This window comes from Lactuca virosa, chromosome 7 (genome assembly GCF_052849685.1).
Source record: "Lactuca virosa cultivar CGN04683 chromosome 7, Lactuca_virosa_CGN04683_v6, whole genome shotgun sequence".
Classification (NCBI taxonomy): domain Eukaryota; kingdom Viridiplantae; phylum Streptophyta; class Magnoliopsida; order Asterales; family Asteraceae; genus Lactuca; species Lactuca virosa.
In genome coordinates, this window is record NC_136432.1 from 274,520,988 (window position 1) to 274,535,962 (window position 14,975).

The following is a 14,975-nucleotide window of genomic DNA, read 5'->3' on the forward strand; positions in this document are numbered from 1 at the left end:
TTGGAGCTTGATTTTACAGGATGTTTATCGTCAAGAGGATATTTTTCTTCCTTCTAATGTTGAAACTACTGAGTTTCCGGTTATGGCTGCACCAAGGATTTTTGTTGATCATCCAGCTGTTTTTCCCAATGTTTCTCGTATTCCAGATGCAATGCTCAATCTTGTGGATTCCAAAAATCAGACTCGTGTGCAATACTTGGCTTCGATTGAATCTTCTACACGAACTGGGGTTCTTCCACAAAAGGGGGCAGAAGGATCTTCTAAAGCTTCCAAAGCTCCAACGAAGAAGAAGCAAGTCGAAAAACCACCAACTGTGGAGGATGAAGTTATAAAAGAAACTATCCCATCGAAATCAAGAGCTCTCAAAAGAATGAAGAAACCAGGAAAGAATTCTACTGATTCACCAATCAAGCAACCCATACAAGAACCTGTAATGAAAAGTGTTGAGCCAACAAATGTCGATTCTTCTTCTCAGAAGGGTATAAAGAAGATTCAAAAGCCTGAATTTAACAGGAAGGGTGTTTTGTTTCGTAAAGTATTTGTTTCTGTTTCACCAGCTTCGAAGAAGCGTCAAGCTCTTGATATGGCTAACAAGTTACAAACGAAGAAATGTTAGATTCCAGTTCCACTTGACAAGGTGACGATCGAAAATGATCAAGACAGTGATAGTGAAAGGTCAAGTATTCGCATAGAAGATTCTCTTATTCGATCACCTCTAAGGGATTCTCCTATCAAGTTGAATTTTGAGGTGACAGGAAATCATGTCGTCAGTGTACACGTATCTAATATGGATAAAAACATCAATTCAAGTGATCATCCACCAACATCTATCCCTGAGAAGACCTTGGCCATACCATTCTGGGTTTCGTATACTAAGTCTAATACGAAGGAGTTTCAAACTCTTGACATCTCTATGAACTTATCTGATAAGGACACACATGTCAACATGAATGAAGGGATGCATGACAATGAGTCATCTGTCACTTCTACCATCGAAACTTCTACCATCAACTTATCTACCATAACAACTTCCATGGTTGAAACTTCAATAGTTTTTCTAGTATCATGCATGAAGATATTGCAACTCTTTTCTCATCTCAATCCACTGAGGCTGAGAAAGTGGTACACGAAGAAGAACCTAGTGATGATAATATCATGGTGTCATTTGTTGATCTTCAATTTAATTCCGCAGAGGAGAATATTCCTGAAGAACTAATCATGTCAGGAAAACAATTCAAGATCGTTAACTCGAAAATTAATTCTCATCTTCAGATACAAGCAGATACAGAAGGAAACAACTTTGTAACTGCCTTCGAAATGGAATATTTGATGAAGGCTCAAGAAACTCGATTACGAAACTTGTTTGAGGGTATTGAGCAGAAACAAGCAGAAATGTTAGTGTTTCATTCGAAGAGTTATAACTTAGAGATTCATAAGCTTCGTGACATTGCAAAGGAACGTCACGAACTCTTTTTGAACAAGTGACCACAACGAAGGAGTCTTTGGGTCTCAATGTTGTTGAAATTAAATCAATGTCGTCGAAAGAAGTTCAGAAAATGGAGCAAAATTATACCTTATTGCATGGAAAAGTTGATGTCATTACGGGAGCTATCACTAAATTGGTTGAAATCAATTCTGAGTATACGAACAAGCTTGAAGCCAAGTCAGAAAAGGATACACAATTATTTGAAAAGATGGAAGAATTTTTGTACAAGTACCAAGGAGTCTCTTTCAAAGGTTAATATTTCAAATCAATCGAAAGTATCTCCAGAGTCTATTTCTCGAATGATTTTGAATATCGATTCAAATATTAAATCTGAGCTTGCGCCAATCCTTGAGTTGGTTCTTTGTTTAGCAACTAATGCTCCATGTGTAGTGCAAGTGTCGCAAGGGGGAGAGAAATGAATTGGAGGAGTTGGTTCTTTAAAGGATTATGATAAAGAAAAAGGAGTTATAGGTGGGAAAGTATTTTCGACTCAAATTACGACTTCACTTCCAATGTCTTTGACCACAACTTCAACAACAACAACAACAACAACAACAAGAGCTGTGAGAAAAGGAATTTCAATAAACGAAGGACCTGGAGGTTCAAGTTCGATTCCTAACAAGCCAACTTTGAATGATGATACAAGTAATAAAGGAAAAGCTATCTCTATTGTTTTATCACAAGAAGAGAAGAAAAAGCAACAAGCTCTTGAAATTGAGAAACAAAGGCAGATCAACAACATTCTGAGGCGAAGAGCAAAAGACCCACATGGATTGAACAAGGGTGGTCCCAACAAGCTGTGGTGTTATGAAATAATTGAAGATATTGCTTCAATTTGAATGAATGGTTACTTTTCAAAGGTGCCTAATAAGAACTACGACATAGAAAATTATGATTTTAATCAGCTTGACTTTCCGATCAATCACATGTTGTTTAGTTTTTCTCAATTCAAGATTTTATAGATCTTCAATGATAAAATGAATTTAAAATATTGGAGATTCACTTTTATGCAGTATTAGGGAAAAATAAAGAAGACATATGGTCTCCTGTGAAGATAGTAAAGGTGATAACCATCATTCGTGGTAACTTGTGGAAGGTATGCTATACAACTTCTATTATGTTGTCTTATGAGAAAATAGCGTTGCCTTTGAGTTCATAATAGCAGATTTTCCATTAATGAACTTAAATGACTTGATCACGGTCAAAAAGATATTGAGTGTTATGGACGCATCGAAGATAACAGAGACCAATAAGGATGATTTCATCATTGGTTTTGCTCATATCAAGGTTTTCATCGACAACTACTATGATTACTTGAAAATCATTTATATTGAGCTTTTAACAACTGTCAAGAAGCCTTCAAAAGTCCCTCAATCTTTGCTAAAAGGAAAGCATAACATCAATGAATTTGAAGATGGTGAAATAATTCATCAACATCTTGGTGTCGTATTTCGAGGAAAGAACAAGAATGGGCATATGCTCATTGTCTGTAAGGGGTCGAATTCCAAATGATTTCAACTCTCTATCTAGTTTTTACAAGGCATCTTTGTATTCGACGCTTAAACGTTTAGTCCTTGTAAACTTTTTGTAAGTCTGTTTGTATCCTATAAATAGGATAGGTACTAGTGTAGAGTAAGAACTTTTGAGGGCTTCATTCTATCTTTTGTACTCTCGAACTCTTGTACTCATTCAGACTTGAATACGAGCCGACCAGATTATATTTAGAACTTGTGTTCTTAATAGTTTTATTAGTATCATTTGTGTTCGTAATCAATCCTAAGACACATCATCATCCCTAAAGCTCACTAAGTTTAAGCCAATGAAGAATCCTTCCTGATGAACTTCTAAAGCAAGGATCCTTCCATACGGAAGCTTCAGGATCATACAAAACTAAGGGAATCATAACTTCAGATTTCTCCTAAGTCAAAAATCCTAAGGATAATCAGGTTCTATCTATCCTTTAACGTTATTTTCCAAAAATTTTATTATCCTAAAAAAGATCTTGATTATTTCAAAATCCCATTTTGATGACTAATCGTTTCAGGCCAATAAGATCTAGAAATGTTTGAACATTTCAGGATCCTGCGTATGTAAAGATCCTCTGAAGTCCTACAATTATATCAAGAAAATTAACCATGCAAGCAAAGAAGTATGAAACAATCATAGCCTAAAAATGAGTTGCCCGTCAACTCCGCAAAATATTGTTTACAAACAAGGATGTTAAAATTATTCTAACAATCAAACCTAACCCTAGGCAAGATCACCCCCAATCGGGGCCTTCTCTATCTTATTTCTCTCCTCCTCCTCCTCCTCCTCCTCCTCCTCCTTCTTCTTCTTCTTCTTCTTCTTCTTCTTCTTCTTCTTCTTCTTCTTCCTCTCTCTCTCTTTCTCTCTCTCTCTCTCTCTCTCTATTCTTGCAGGGTCTTGACAGGCCTACCGGTTAGTTTGGCTAGAGCCTCACACCATCCAGTAACGTCCTAGCATCCTGCATTCTTGATGTCCTCCACCAACTTGATTTTTTCCTCTCAAACCACCTCGGCAACACTGCTTCTGGCTTTAGCGATGACCTCCTTGATCTCCACCTTATGTTCCGCTTCTCTTATTACATTCTTCTTGACCAACATCTCCAGCCATTGGAGAAGATCCTTATTGACCACCTTTTGCTCCCTCAAAGCTTGCTTTTTGTGGTCGAGCCTATGCTTGAGATCCTCAGAAGAATGAGAGATGTGATCAGCCACCTATAAGAAACAACGGGAAGAAAACTGAGAACATGTATAAAATTGAAAAAAGATCATAAACTACAAAGTTACTTACAGATTGCGGGAAGGAGAGCAATTTATTCAACGCTTCATCCACCTCAAGGTTTTCCAGGTTGAAGACTTCGGTTGATTTCCTTTTTCAGGATCCTAGAGTCTTGACAGATAAATCTATAAGAGCCTTCTTGGAAAAGAGAGAGGATTTTTCTTTCTTGACCACTAACTGGTCACTGGACATGGCAGAATCAAGGTCGGTAAGAGTGAAACGTGCGTAAGAACAGTTAGATTTGGATTCTAAAGCATAATAGGAAATTCCTATATCAGTTTCGGATCCTTCTTATAGAATGAACTAAACTCAAGGATCCTTAGCGGTAGCCATAGGATAATAGCGGTTGGACTTTCTTGGTGATCAAGCTTGAATGTCCTATAAATCTTAGGCAAAGTAAGGAAGTTCTCGACCCTATCTTCGGTATCTTCAGTAGGAGGGATTAGCTCATCAAACTTGAAAGCTGCAAAAAATCAAACAAAATAAGAAGTGTGAATATTAGGATCCTCAATGAAAAATAAAGAATCCTGCCTTTTTTAATCCAAGATTGTGATTACAGATTTCCATCAAGAATCGAGTCGTGTTCAAGAAAGAAATGTCTCCCTTTCCAAGCACCATCATTATGCTTGGACTTCAACACAAGGGATGGTTTATTGGTTTTGACCTTCAACAGGAAGCGAGAGTTCCTAAAAGTTGTAAGATTATAGATGTAGGCTAACTGATTTAAACCAATGCTAAGATCCATGGAGCGGTTCAAATGATCGATCCAGTAAAGGATCCTCCAAACCGTTGGCATGACTTGAACATACGGTAATTTAGTGATCAAGAAAAATTCAGAAATGATTCCAGAGAAGGGGTAAGAAAGTCCTAGGGTAAAAGGATATTCGGGAAAACAAACCCAACATGGAGAAAAAAAAGTCAGGTTGGATCCTAGCATTAAAAGCCCTAAAGATAGTACCGGCAGGAAAAGTTCCAGCCGACTTCAGGGCCACGATGTCATCGTCATTGAAGGTACAAGTTTCCTCGTAAGATAATATTTTATGGTCCTTGAAATCATCATCAGGAGTAGCGATGATGGTGGAACGAGAACGAGTAGATTTTTGACCATGACTAAAGACAAGAAGGAAAAAGGGAACAAGATTAGTACCTTCGATGGTATACAACTGACGACGGAAGGAAAGCTAGAAAAATGAGATAAAACTAAAGAGTTGGACGTCCTATTTATAAATAAATAATTGAAAGGTAGAAGGTTGATTTGACCCATTCCAACGCCTAGAAATCTACCTGTTGAAATTCAAATTACCCCATCCGTTAGATATTTTTACTTCATTTTTACTTAAAAGTTATACCTCTAAATATTTAAACACTAACGGTTATATTTTGTAGGTATAATTTGGGGGAAATTGTTAGGAGTAGGATCCTTGATTCATATTTAGGATCCTCAAAAACTTCTGAAGCCTCAGGATCCTTAAACATATCCTGGGATCCTGACTGTTACCAATAATATTTCTAACACTTGTAACGACTATATTTTCTTTGTTTTTCTCACAGAACGAGTCAACACAAGACCCATTCTCAACGGAGAGTCGTCTCAACCAGGCAAAAGAGCCTGAATACCAAGTCAAATAACGTTCATATGATGATTCTGGAGGATCCCGAAATTATCAGATTTCTTTTTATTAACATTAGACTAGAAATAGCACATTTAACTAGCACACTAGATACACTTCGCTTATATACGACAATTGTACTTGCATTCATACATTTATGTCTGTATTCAATATTTTATATCAATAAAATCATCAAGGGAGTTGATCATTATCAACTCCCAAGGTTTTATGACGAAGATCTTATCAAGGATTGAGGGCTTTCCTTGTAACTCACTTGTGTCACTTTGATTATCATTTCTCACTTGATTTACCACGAACATCACAACCTCTCATACAAATTGGTTAGATTCTACTTAGCTGATTTTTGACCAAACACGTACGATTAGGGGTACTTAATCCCCTGTAAGGTTTCAAGAGTTAATTACCTCTTTCATACGATTTAAGGTTTCTCCACCTCGATTGGACGCACGAAATCTAACTATGGGATGTGAATAAGGGGATCATTTCACACTGTAGTGACTTGGCAACCCTCTTATTTCTGAACATATGTTAAGATCATTACGTTTAAACCTAAGGTTTGTAACACTAACATGTTATCTTAATTGGGATTTTCCCCAGTAATTTGCTAAGGTTTATGACACTAACGTGTTATATTAAGTTCAGATTTTTCCCAATAATTTCCTAAGGTTTGTAACACTGACGTGTTATCTAAAGTTGGGATTTTCCCCAGTAATTTCCTAAGGTTTATAACGCTAACATATTGTCTTAAGTTGGATTTTCCGCAATGATTTTCTAAGATCCATAAACATTATCATCTTATGACCAATTGCGATCTTCCCCAGGAGATGTCCAAGGCTCATAGCATTATCATGTTACAAATAGGGATCCTTCCCAGTTATATTCTAAGTTGGGATTATTCCTACTTGGCTCCTGAGGTGGGATCCTCCCCGAATTTCTATGTAATAAAGATGTCCTATGATGAACTCATAAAATAAGGATCCTTTCATACGCAAACTTCAAGATCATACTAAAGGAATCACAACTTCAGGTTATGAACTCTAAGGAGCATCAGGTTCTATCCATCCTTTAAAATTGGTTGAAGGTTTGTTATCTTAAATGGTCTTAACTATTTTAAGATCCCAAATTGACGACTAAGTAGTTTTAGGTTATTCAGATCGTAAAGTGTTCTTGTAAGACTTGAACTTTGTATTGTAACATCCATAAATTTTACGCCAAATTTAAACTTTTTCAATCATAAATAAAAATCAAATAGCATCGTTTACAAAATGTTTCAGATCAATATCCATCAGAGTGTCCCAAAATCATAACATAAGGATGAGGAGCGGTACGGTCACGCCTTCACCTTGCCATGATCTCCTGAAGTACCTGAAACAATAAACTGGAAACTGTAAGCCCGAGGGCTTAGTGAGCTACCCCCAAAATACCAGTACCATATTGACAATGCCATATCAGTAACAATCAATCAATCCACATGCATACTGGGCCATTGGCCTGACTGGACCGCCCTACTGGGCCTACAGTCTATCTGAATCTATCCTGAGCCTTCGGCATGACTGGTCCGCCATGTGGGCCTGCAGTCTCTCCGGACCGCTCATAGGGTATGTTGGCCTTCAGCACAAAGCATGACCGCCTCAACCCAACCAACAAGCAAATAACCATGTGCGCATAACTATCATATACTGGCATATACAAACATCAACATATCTATCTCACTGATCATCAATAATAGAATTCTTTCGTAACTAGAGTACCGACCTAGTAGGTCACTAACATACTAATCCTTACGGATCATAATAGCATAACATATTGTCTACCCTAATTCCGATCTAGCAGATCATAACCACATGTAGCATACCAAAACAATAACAACTAAAGGGCCGGCCTTGGTGCCGTAGACCTTATCGATATAGTGAGGATAACTCACCTTGCAAATGTCGACTCAGAAGATCCACTCCAACTCTCGGATCACTTGACATAGGCTCCACCACCTTTGATCATAGTACAATATACTCATAAGTCCTTAACCCTATAAGGTACTCCATAACCCACCAGTCAACCCCTGGTCAAAGTCAAAGTCCTCAGTCAAGGTCAACAATCCATGTTGACCCCGACTCGCCGAGTACCCTCGGCTACCCGCCGAGTTCCTTGAAGTACAATCCAACTCGCCGAGTCATCGGGGCGACTCGTCGAGTTCCTTCGATTCTCGATCAAACTTTAAGGCCACCCGTCGAGTTCCCTCCTTGCAACTCGACGAATACACATGCATACATATTCTAGGGAAAACTCATCCGACTCGCCGAGTTGTTCTTCAACTCGTCGAGTCTTATGGTAATCTTCATCGGACTCGCCGAGTTGTTCATCCAACTCGTCGAGTTCACGGCCATCTTCATGTGACACGCCGAGTCAACCTTGCGACTCGCCGAGTCCATTCAGTCCTCTTTCCATACAGACTTGTTTTGAGCCATGCAGCGGCTCCAAATCACAGATCCAATCTTCTAGGGCATGCTTATCACGTAAAGTTGCAAACTTTACGTGCATGCATGGCTTTAAAGGCTCTAAATGCCTATTTTAAGTTCTTAATGGAACTTCATGCTCAAGAGGGACCTTAATCATGACCAAAACTGAAATTTTATGCTTCTAGAATCCAAGGAGGGTCCAGATCTGAAGTTACAACCTCAGATCTAGCCCATAGCTCATCTTTCCAACTTAATATCTCACCAAAACCCTAAATCTCAACCAATAGAAGAGATTCACAAGGAAAAAGGCGATGTGGTTACCTCCAGAAGATGATAACTGAGATAGGAGTTGATTTCCACCCTCTACTTGCTCCAATCTCCTTCTCCTCTAAGCCTTCTCCCTCCAAAGATCCTCTTTTCAAGCTTCAAACACACAATGGGCACACACACACGCGTATTAGGGTTTTAAGGAGCTCTCAAAGACTGCAAAGAGGACAAAGGAGGCTGAGGCTCCTTTAAATAGAGGTGCAAACCCCGGGATTTAGGGTTTTCATCTGCCAGCTCCTACTCGCCGAGTCCCAACATGGACTTATCGAGTAGGTCACTTAACACGCGATCCCACCCCGCTGCTACTCGACGAGTAGAGCAATAATCCTAAACGGCCTAATGTAACGGGGACCTAATTTTCCCCTCTTCCTGAAGCGGATCACTCCTTTCCAGGGTGAGACCTTCAGGAGAACCATGTCACCCACCTGAAATTCCAGCTGAGATCGGCGTCGGTCGACATAACTTTTCTACCGACTCTGAGCGGTCTACAACCGCTGTCTAATCTGCTGTATCATCTCGGTAGTTTGCAGAACTACCTCTGTCCGACCCATCACCCTGTGCCCAACCTCGCCCCAGCAGACTGGGGCCTACACTTCCGCCCATACAACAGCTCGAAAGGTGGGGCGCCAATACTGGAATGATAGCTGTTGTTGTAGGCGAACTCTACAAGCGGTAGGTGGGAATCCCAACTCCCACCGAAATCTATGACGCATGCCCTCAACATATCCTCGAGGGTCTGGATGGTCCGCTCACTCTGCCCATCAGTCTGCGGATGGAACGCCGTACTAAAATGTAGTCTCGTACCCAGTTCCTCGTGGAACTTCTGCCAAAAACGGGAAGTAAATCGGACATCCCGATCGCAAACAATGGAAACTGGAACCCCATGGCGAGAGACAATCTCGCGGACGTACAAGTCGGCCAACTTCTCTGTCGACGAACTCTCCCGTATGGCTAGGAAATAGGCACTCTTGGTCAATCGATCCACGATTACCCATATAGCATCGAACCCCTTTGCCGTCTTTGGCAACTTCGTGATGAAATTCATCGCGATCCGTTCGCATTTCCACATGGGAATCTCCAGAGGCTGCAACTTACCATGCGGCCTCTGATGCTCGGCCTTGACCATCCTATAGGTCAAGCACCTCTCAACAAACCAAGCGATATCTCGCTTCATCCCAGGCCACCAATAACTCGAACTCAAATCACGGTACATCTTGGTGGCTCCCGGGTGAATAGAAAAACGAGACTTATGAGCCTCCTCCATCACTATCTGCCGGACCCCTCCGGACATCGGAACCCAAACCCGACCGTAACGGGTCAACAATCCGCGGCTATCCTGAACAAACCGAGCGCTTTCGCCCTTAATCCTCTCCAACTTCCAGTTCTCTGGTCTCGTACCCTCAATCCGAGCATCCCTGACCAATCCCACCAGCGGGGAATCCACCGCTATCCTCATACACCTGGCTGGGGTCGAGGACCCAGCTGACTTGCGGCTTAGAGCATCCGCAACCACGTTCGCTTTACCAGGATGGTAAAGGATCTCGCAATCATAGTCCTTGACCACATCCAACCACCTGCGCTGCCTCATGTTCAGGTTCGGCTGATCCATGATGTGTCTCAAACTCTTGTGATCCGTGTATATAGTACACCGGACCCAGTACAGATAATGCCTCCAAATCTTGAGGGCGAAAACCACCGCTCCCAACTCTAGATCGTGCGTAGGGTATCTCGTCTTATGCGGCTTCAGCTGCCGCGATGCATAGGCTATCACCCATCCCCTCTGCATGAGGACCGCCCCCAGACCTGGGATGGATGCATCACAAAATACCACAAAATCCTCGACTCCCTCGGGGAGCGTCAACACTGGCGCCTCACACAAACATCGCCGGAGGGTCTCAAACGCCCTTTGCTGCTCAGAGCCCCACCGGAAATCCACCCCTTCCTCGTAAGACGAGTGAGGGGTACTGCAATCTTGGAGAAATCTCGAATAAATCTCCGGTAGTACCCTGCTAAACCCAAGAAACTCCTGATGTTCGAGGGACTGGACCTCTCGCAACCAAAACTCACACTTCGAGAACTTGGCATACAGCCGTTCTCGCCCCAGAACCTCCAGCAGCTCCCTGAGATGCTCCTCATGCTGCTCTCGGGTCTTGGAATATACCAAGATATCATCTATGAACACAATGACCGAGCGATCGAGCATCGGTCTGCAGACTCGGTTCATCAGATCCATGAACACCGCTGGCGCGTTGGTGAGCCCAAACGGCATCACCACGAACTCGTAATGACCATAACGAGTCCGAAACACGGTCTTCTCCACGTCTTCCTCCCTCACCCTGACCTGGTGGTATCCTGATCTCAAATCAATCTTGGAAAACCAAGATGCACCCTGCAGCTGATCGAAAAGATCATCTATCCTCGGGAGCGGATAACGGTTCTTCACCGTTAACTTGTTCAACTCCCTATAGTCAATGCACATCCTGTGCGAACCGTCCTTCTTCCTGACGAAAAGGATCGGTGCTCCCCAGGGTGAGCTACTCGGACGAATAAACTGCTTACCCAGCAGCTCCTGCAACTGAGATGATAGCTCCTGCATCTCCGGCGGTGCCAAACGGTACGGCGCCTTGGCGATAGGGGCTGTACCTGGCACTAGATCAATCCTGAACTCAACCTGCCTCACCGGAGGCACTCCGGGTAACTCCTCCGGAAACACATCAACAAACTCTCTAACCACCGAGACCTCTGAAACTGAGAGCTGCTCTCTAACCCGCATATCTACCATATACGCCAAATAACCGGCACACCCGTGCTGAATATACTGTCAAGCCCTGGCTGCCGAACAAAACTCTGATCCCGACCTGGTACCCTCACCATATACTACCAGTTCTCCCCCACTTGGGGTTCGAACCACCACCCGCTGTCCCTCACAGTCGATCATGGTGCCAAAACGGCTAAGCCAATCCATCCCTACAATCACGCATACATCCCCCATGGGGATAGGAATCAAATTTATCGGGAAGGATACCCCGAAAATCTCCAACTCGCATCCCCGGAAGACCGAAGAAGCAGAAACCCCGTGCTCGTTGGCGATCGAAACTCGCAACGGACACTCAAGATCATATATCGGCACACTGAACCCTCTAGAGAAGGTCTGAGATACAAACGACCGACTCGCCCCCGAGTCAAATAATACCAAAGCGGGCAAAATATTCACTAAAAACGTACCTAACCACAGGTACAATCAATAACCATAACACCAATACAATAACTGAGACAGAGAAAAGAAACGTACCAGCAACCACATCCGGTGCTGCCTTGGCCTCCTCGGGCGTGAGCTGGAAGGCGCGACCCTGAGCCTTCGGAGGCTCCACCTTGACTGGCCTCCCATCTCCAATCCTCACAGTAGCTGGCGTGGAACCCAGCGCCGGCTTGGCGGCGAGCTGCGGACAGTTGGTCTTCACATGACCAACCTAATGACAATGGTAACAAATCCTCATATCTGCTGGAGGGGCGGACTGACGACAATCCCTGACATAGTGCCCCTCCTTGCCATATTTGTGGCACCCACCTCCCGCTCGACAAACTCCCGAATGACCCCTACCACACTTTCCACAAGTGCGGCTCTGCTGACTCCCAGATCGAGTATCAGTGGTCTTAGACCGCTTAGGCGCCGGCTGAGACTGTGCCGGTGCCTGACGCTGCTCCTTCAGCTGCAGCTCTATCTCCAACTCACGCTGCCTCGCGACTTCCTGTAGATCCAGGAGGGTCTCACAACGCTGTGTAGCCACAAACCGCCGTATATCCGTCTTGAGCATACTCAGATAACGAGTCATCTGAGACTGCTCTGACACAAACTCCGGGCAAAACATAGCCCTCTCAGTGAACATCCGGGTAATCTCCATCACAGACTCCCCATCCTGTCTCAATGTCAAAAACTCCTGACCAAGTCGCTCCCGTTCCACGCGCGGAACGTAGCGAGTGCGAAACATATCCCGGAACTGCTCCCAAGTAATAGCAGCCCACTGATCATCAGAATATGAACCTGTCGTCAACCTCCACCAGTCCTTTGCCCCGAGCCTAAGTAGGTTCAAAGCACACCTGACCTTCTGGTCAGCAGGACATGAGCACGTGAAGAAACAACCCTCCACGTCAGACAACCACCGCATAGCTCTGATCGCATCCTGAGTACCATCAAATGTCTGGGGCTTCGTATTATCGAAGTCCCGGTACTGGAAAGCCCCGCCGGCTCATCCTCCATCCCCTGCCGCAGTGACAGCCAAAGTGGCTGCAGCGGCTGCTGTCTCTGCCAGAGCTGCATATCGCTCATCAAAATACTCAACCATCACGGTCTTGATCTACCAAAATATCTCTGGTAGCTGCGCTCGGAAAGCCGCAGCGACCTCATCGTGCAAAATCTCCCGGATCCTGGCATCCAGCTCCTCAGTCCCTATCTGAACCACGAGCTCAGGTGCTACCGGCACCTCTGACCCTCCGTCTCCCGACCCTGACCCTGATCCGGATCCCGATCCTGATCCGGACCCCGCAGCAAAACGTCGCGTCACCACCATACTGAAAGGTACACTCAAGACATCAGATAAACAACATAATATCGGGAGACCAAAACCCACAAATCCTAGGGGTTGTGACTTCCTTGCTACGCGTATGGGTCCTGTGCTTCCAGTAGTACGGGCCCATACTACCTTCCACACCTACCCATATTTGTCTCAAGTATCACCACAACGCCCTAATACTATACTCAACAGAATGTGCGCTCAACCCTCACTACTAGGGGACATGGCCTATCTCACAACTGATCCCACAGCTCTGCACAACTCACACCTCCATGGAACTTCCATCAGCCCCTGCAGCGCTAGTGTATGCTAGCCGCACATAACGCTGGACCCGATAGAATTTCGAATATCCAATCCTATTCTAAGGTCGAATCAGACATTCTCAGGCTATAAGATCTTGACTATACACAGCCGTGATGCATATACTAAACATCTACAGTTATGATGTCAATTCCATATACAAGAAACCCTAGGCTAATAGGTATCATATAATCAGGCAAATCTATCATGCGATTCCTGAAGATCCCTAGCCTAGCACTAGCATGCTGTTCTAACATATCAGAATATCAAATAACTGTATGGTATTTTGGGGTTTACTTACAGGCTCCGACTGATCGTACCCTCTGCATCCTCCATCCTTTATTTTGAAAACCATTTTTAAAACATACTTTCCGAAAATCTCCTTGATTTGAGACTGGATTAACACGAGTGCTCCTCCAATTCACTCAAACCAAGGCTCTGATACCAACTTGTAACATCCATAAATTTTACGCCAAATTAAACTTTTTCAATCATAAATAAAAATCAAATAGCATCGTTTACAAAATGTTTCAGGTCAATATCCATCAGAGTGTCCCAAAATCATAACATAAGGATGAGGAGCGGTACGGTCACGCCTTCGCCTTGCCATGATCTCCTGAAGTACCTGAAACAATAAACTGGAAACTATAAGCCCGAGGGCTTAGTGAGCTACCCCCAAAATACCAGTACCACATTGACAATGTCAAATCAGTAACAATCAATCAATCCACATGCATACTGGGCCATCGGCCTGACTGGACCGCCCTACTGGGCCTACAGTCTATCTGAATCTATCCCGAGCCTTTGGCATGACTGGTCCGCGACGTGGGCCTGCAGTCTCTCCGGACCGCTCATAGGGTATGTTGGCTTTCAGCACAAAGCAGGACCGCCTCCACCCAACCAACAAGCAAATAACCATGTGCGCATAACTATCATATACTGGCATATACAAACATCAACATATCTATCTCACTGATCATCAATCATAGAATTCTTTCGTAACTAGAGTACCGACCTAGTAGGTCACTAAAATACTAATCCTTACGGATCATAATAGCATAACATACTGTCTACCCTAATTCCGATCTAGCAGATCATAACCACATGTAGCATACAACAACAATAACAACTAAAGGGCCGACCTTGGTGCCGTAGACCCTATCGATATAGTGAGGATAACTCACCTTGCAAATGTCGACTCGGAAGATCCACTCCAACTCTCGGATCACTTGACACAGGCTCCACCACCTATGATCATAGTACAATATACTCATAAGTCCTTAACCCTATAAGGTACTCCATAACCCACCAGTCAACCCCTGGTCAAAGTCAAAGTCCTCAGTCAAGGTCAACAGTCCATGTTGACCCCGAATCGCCGAGTACCCTCGGCAACTCGCCGAGT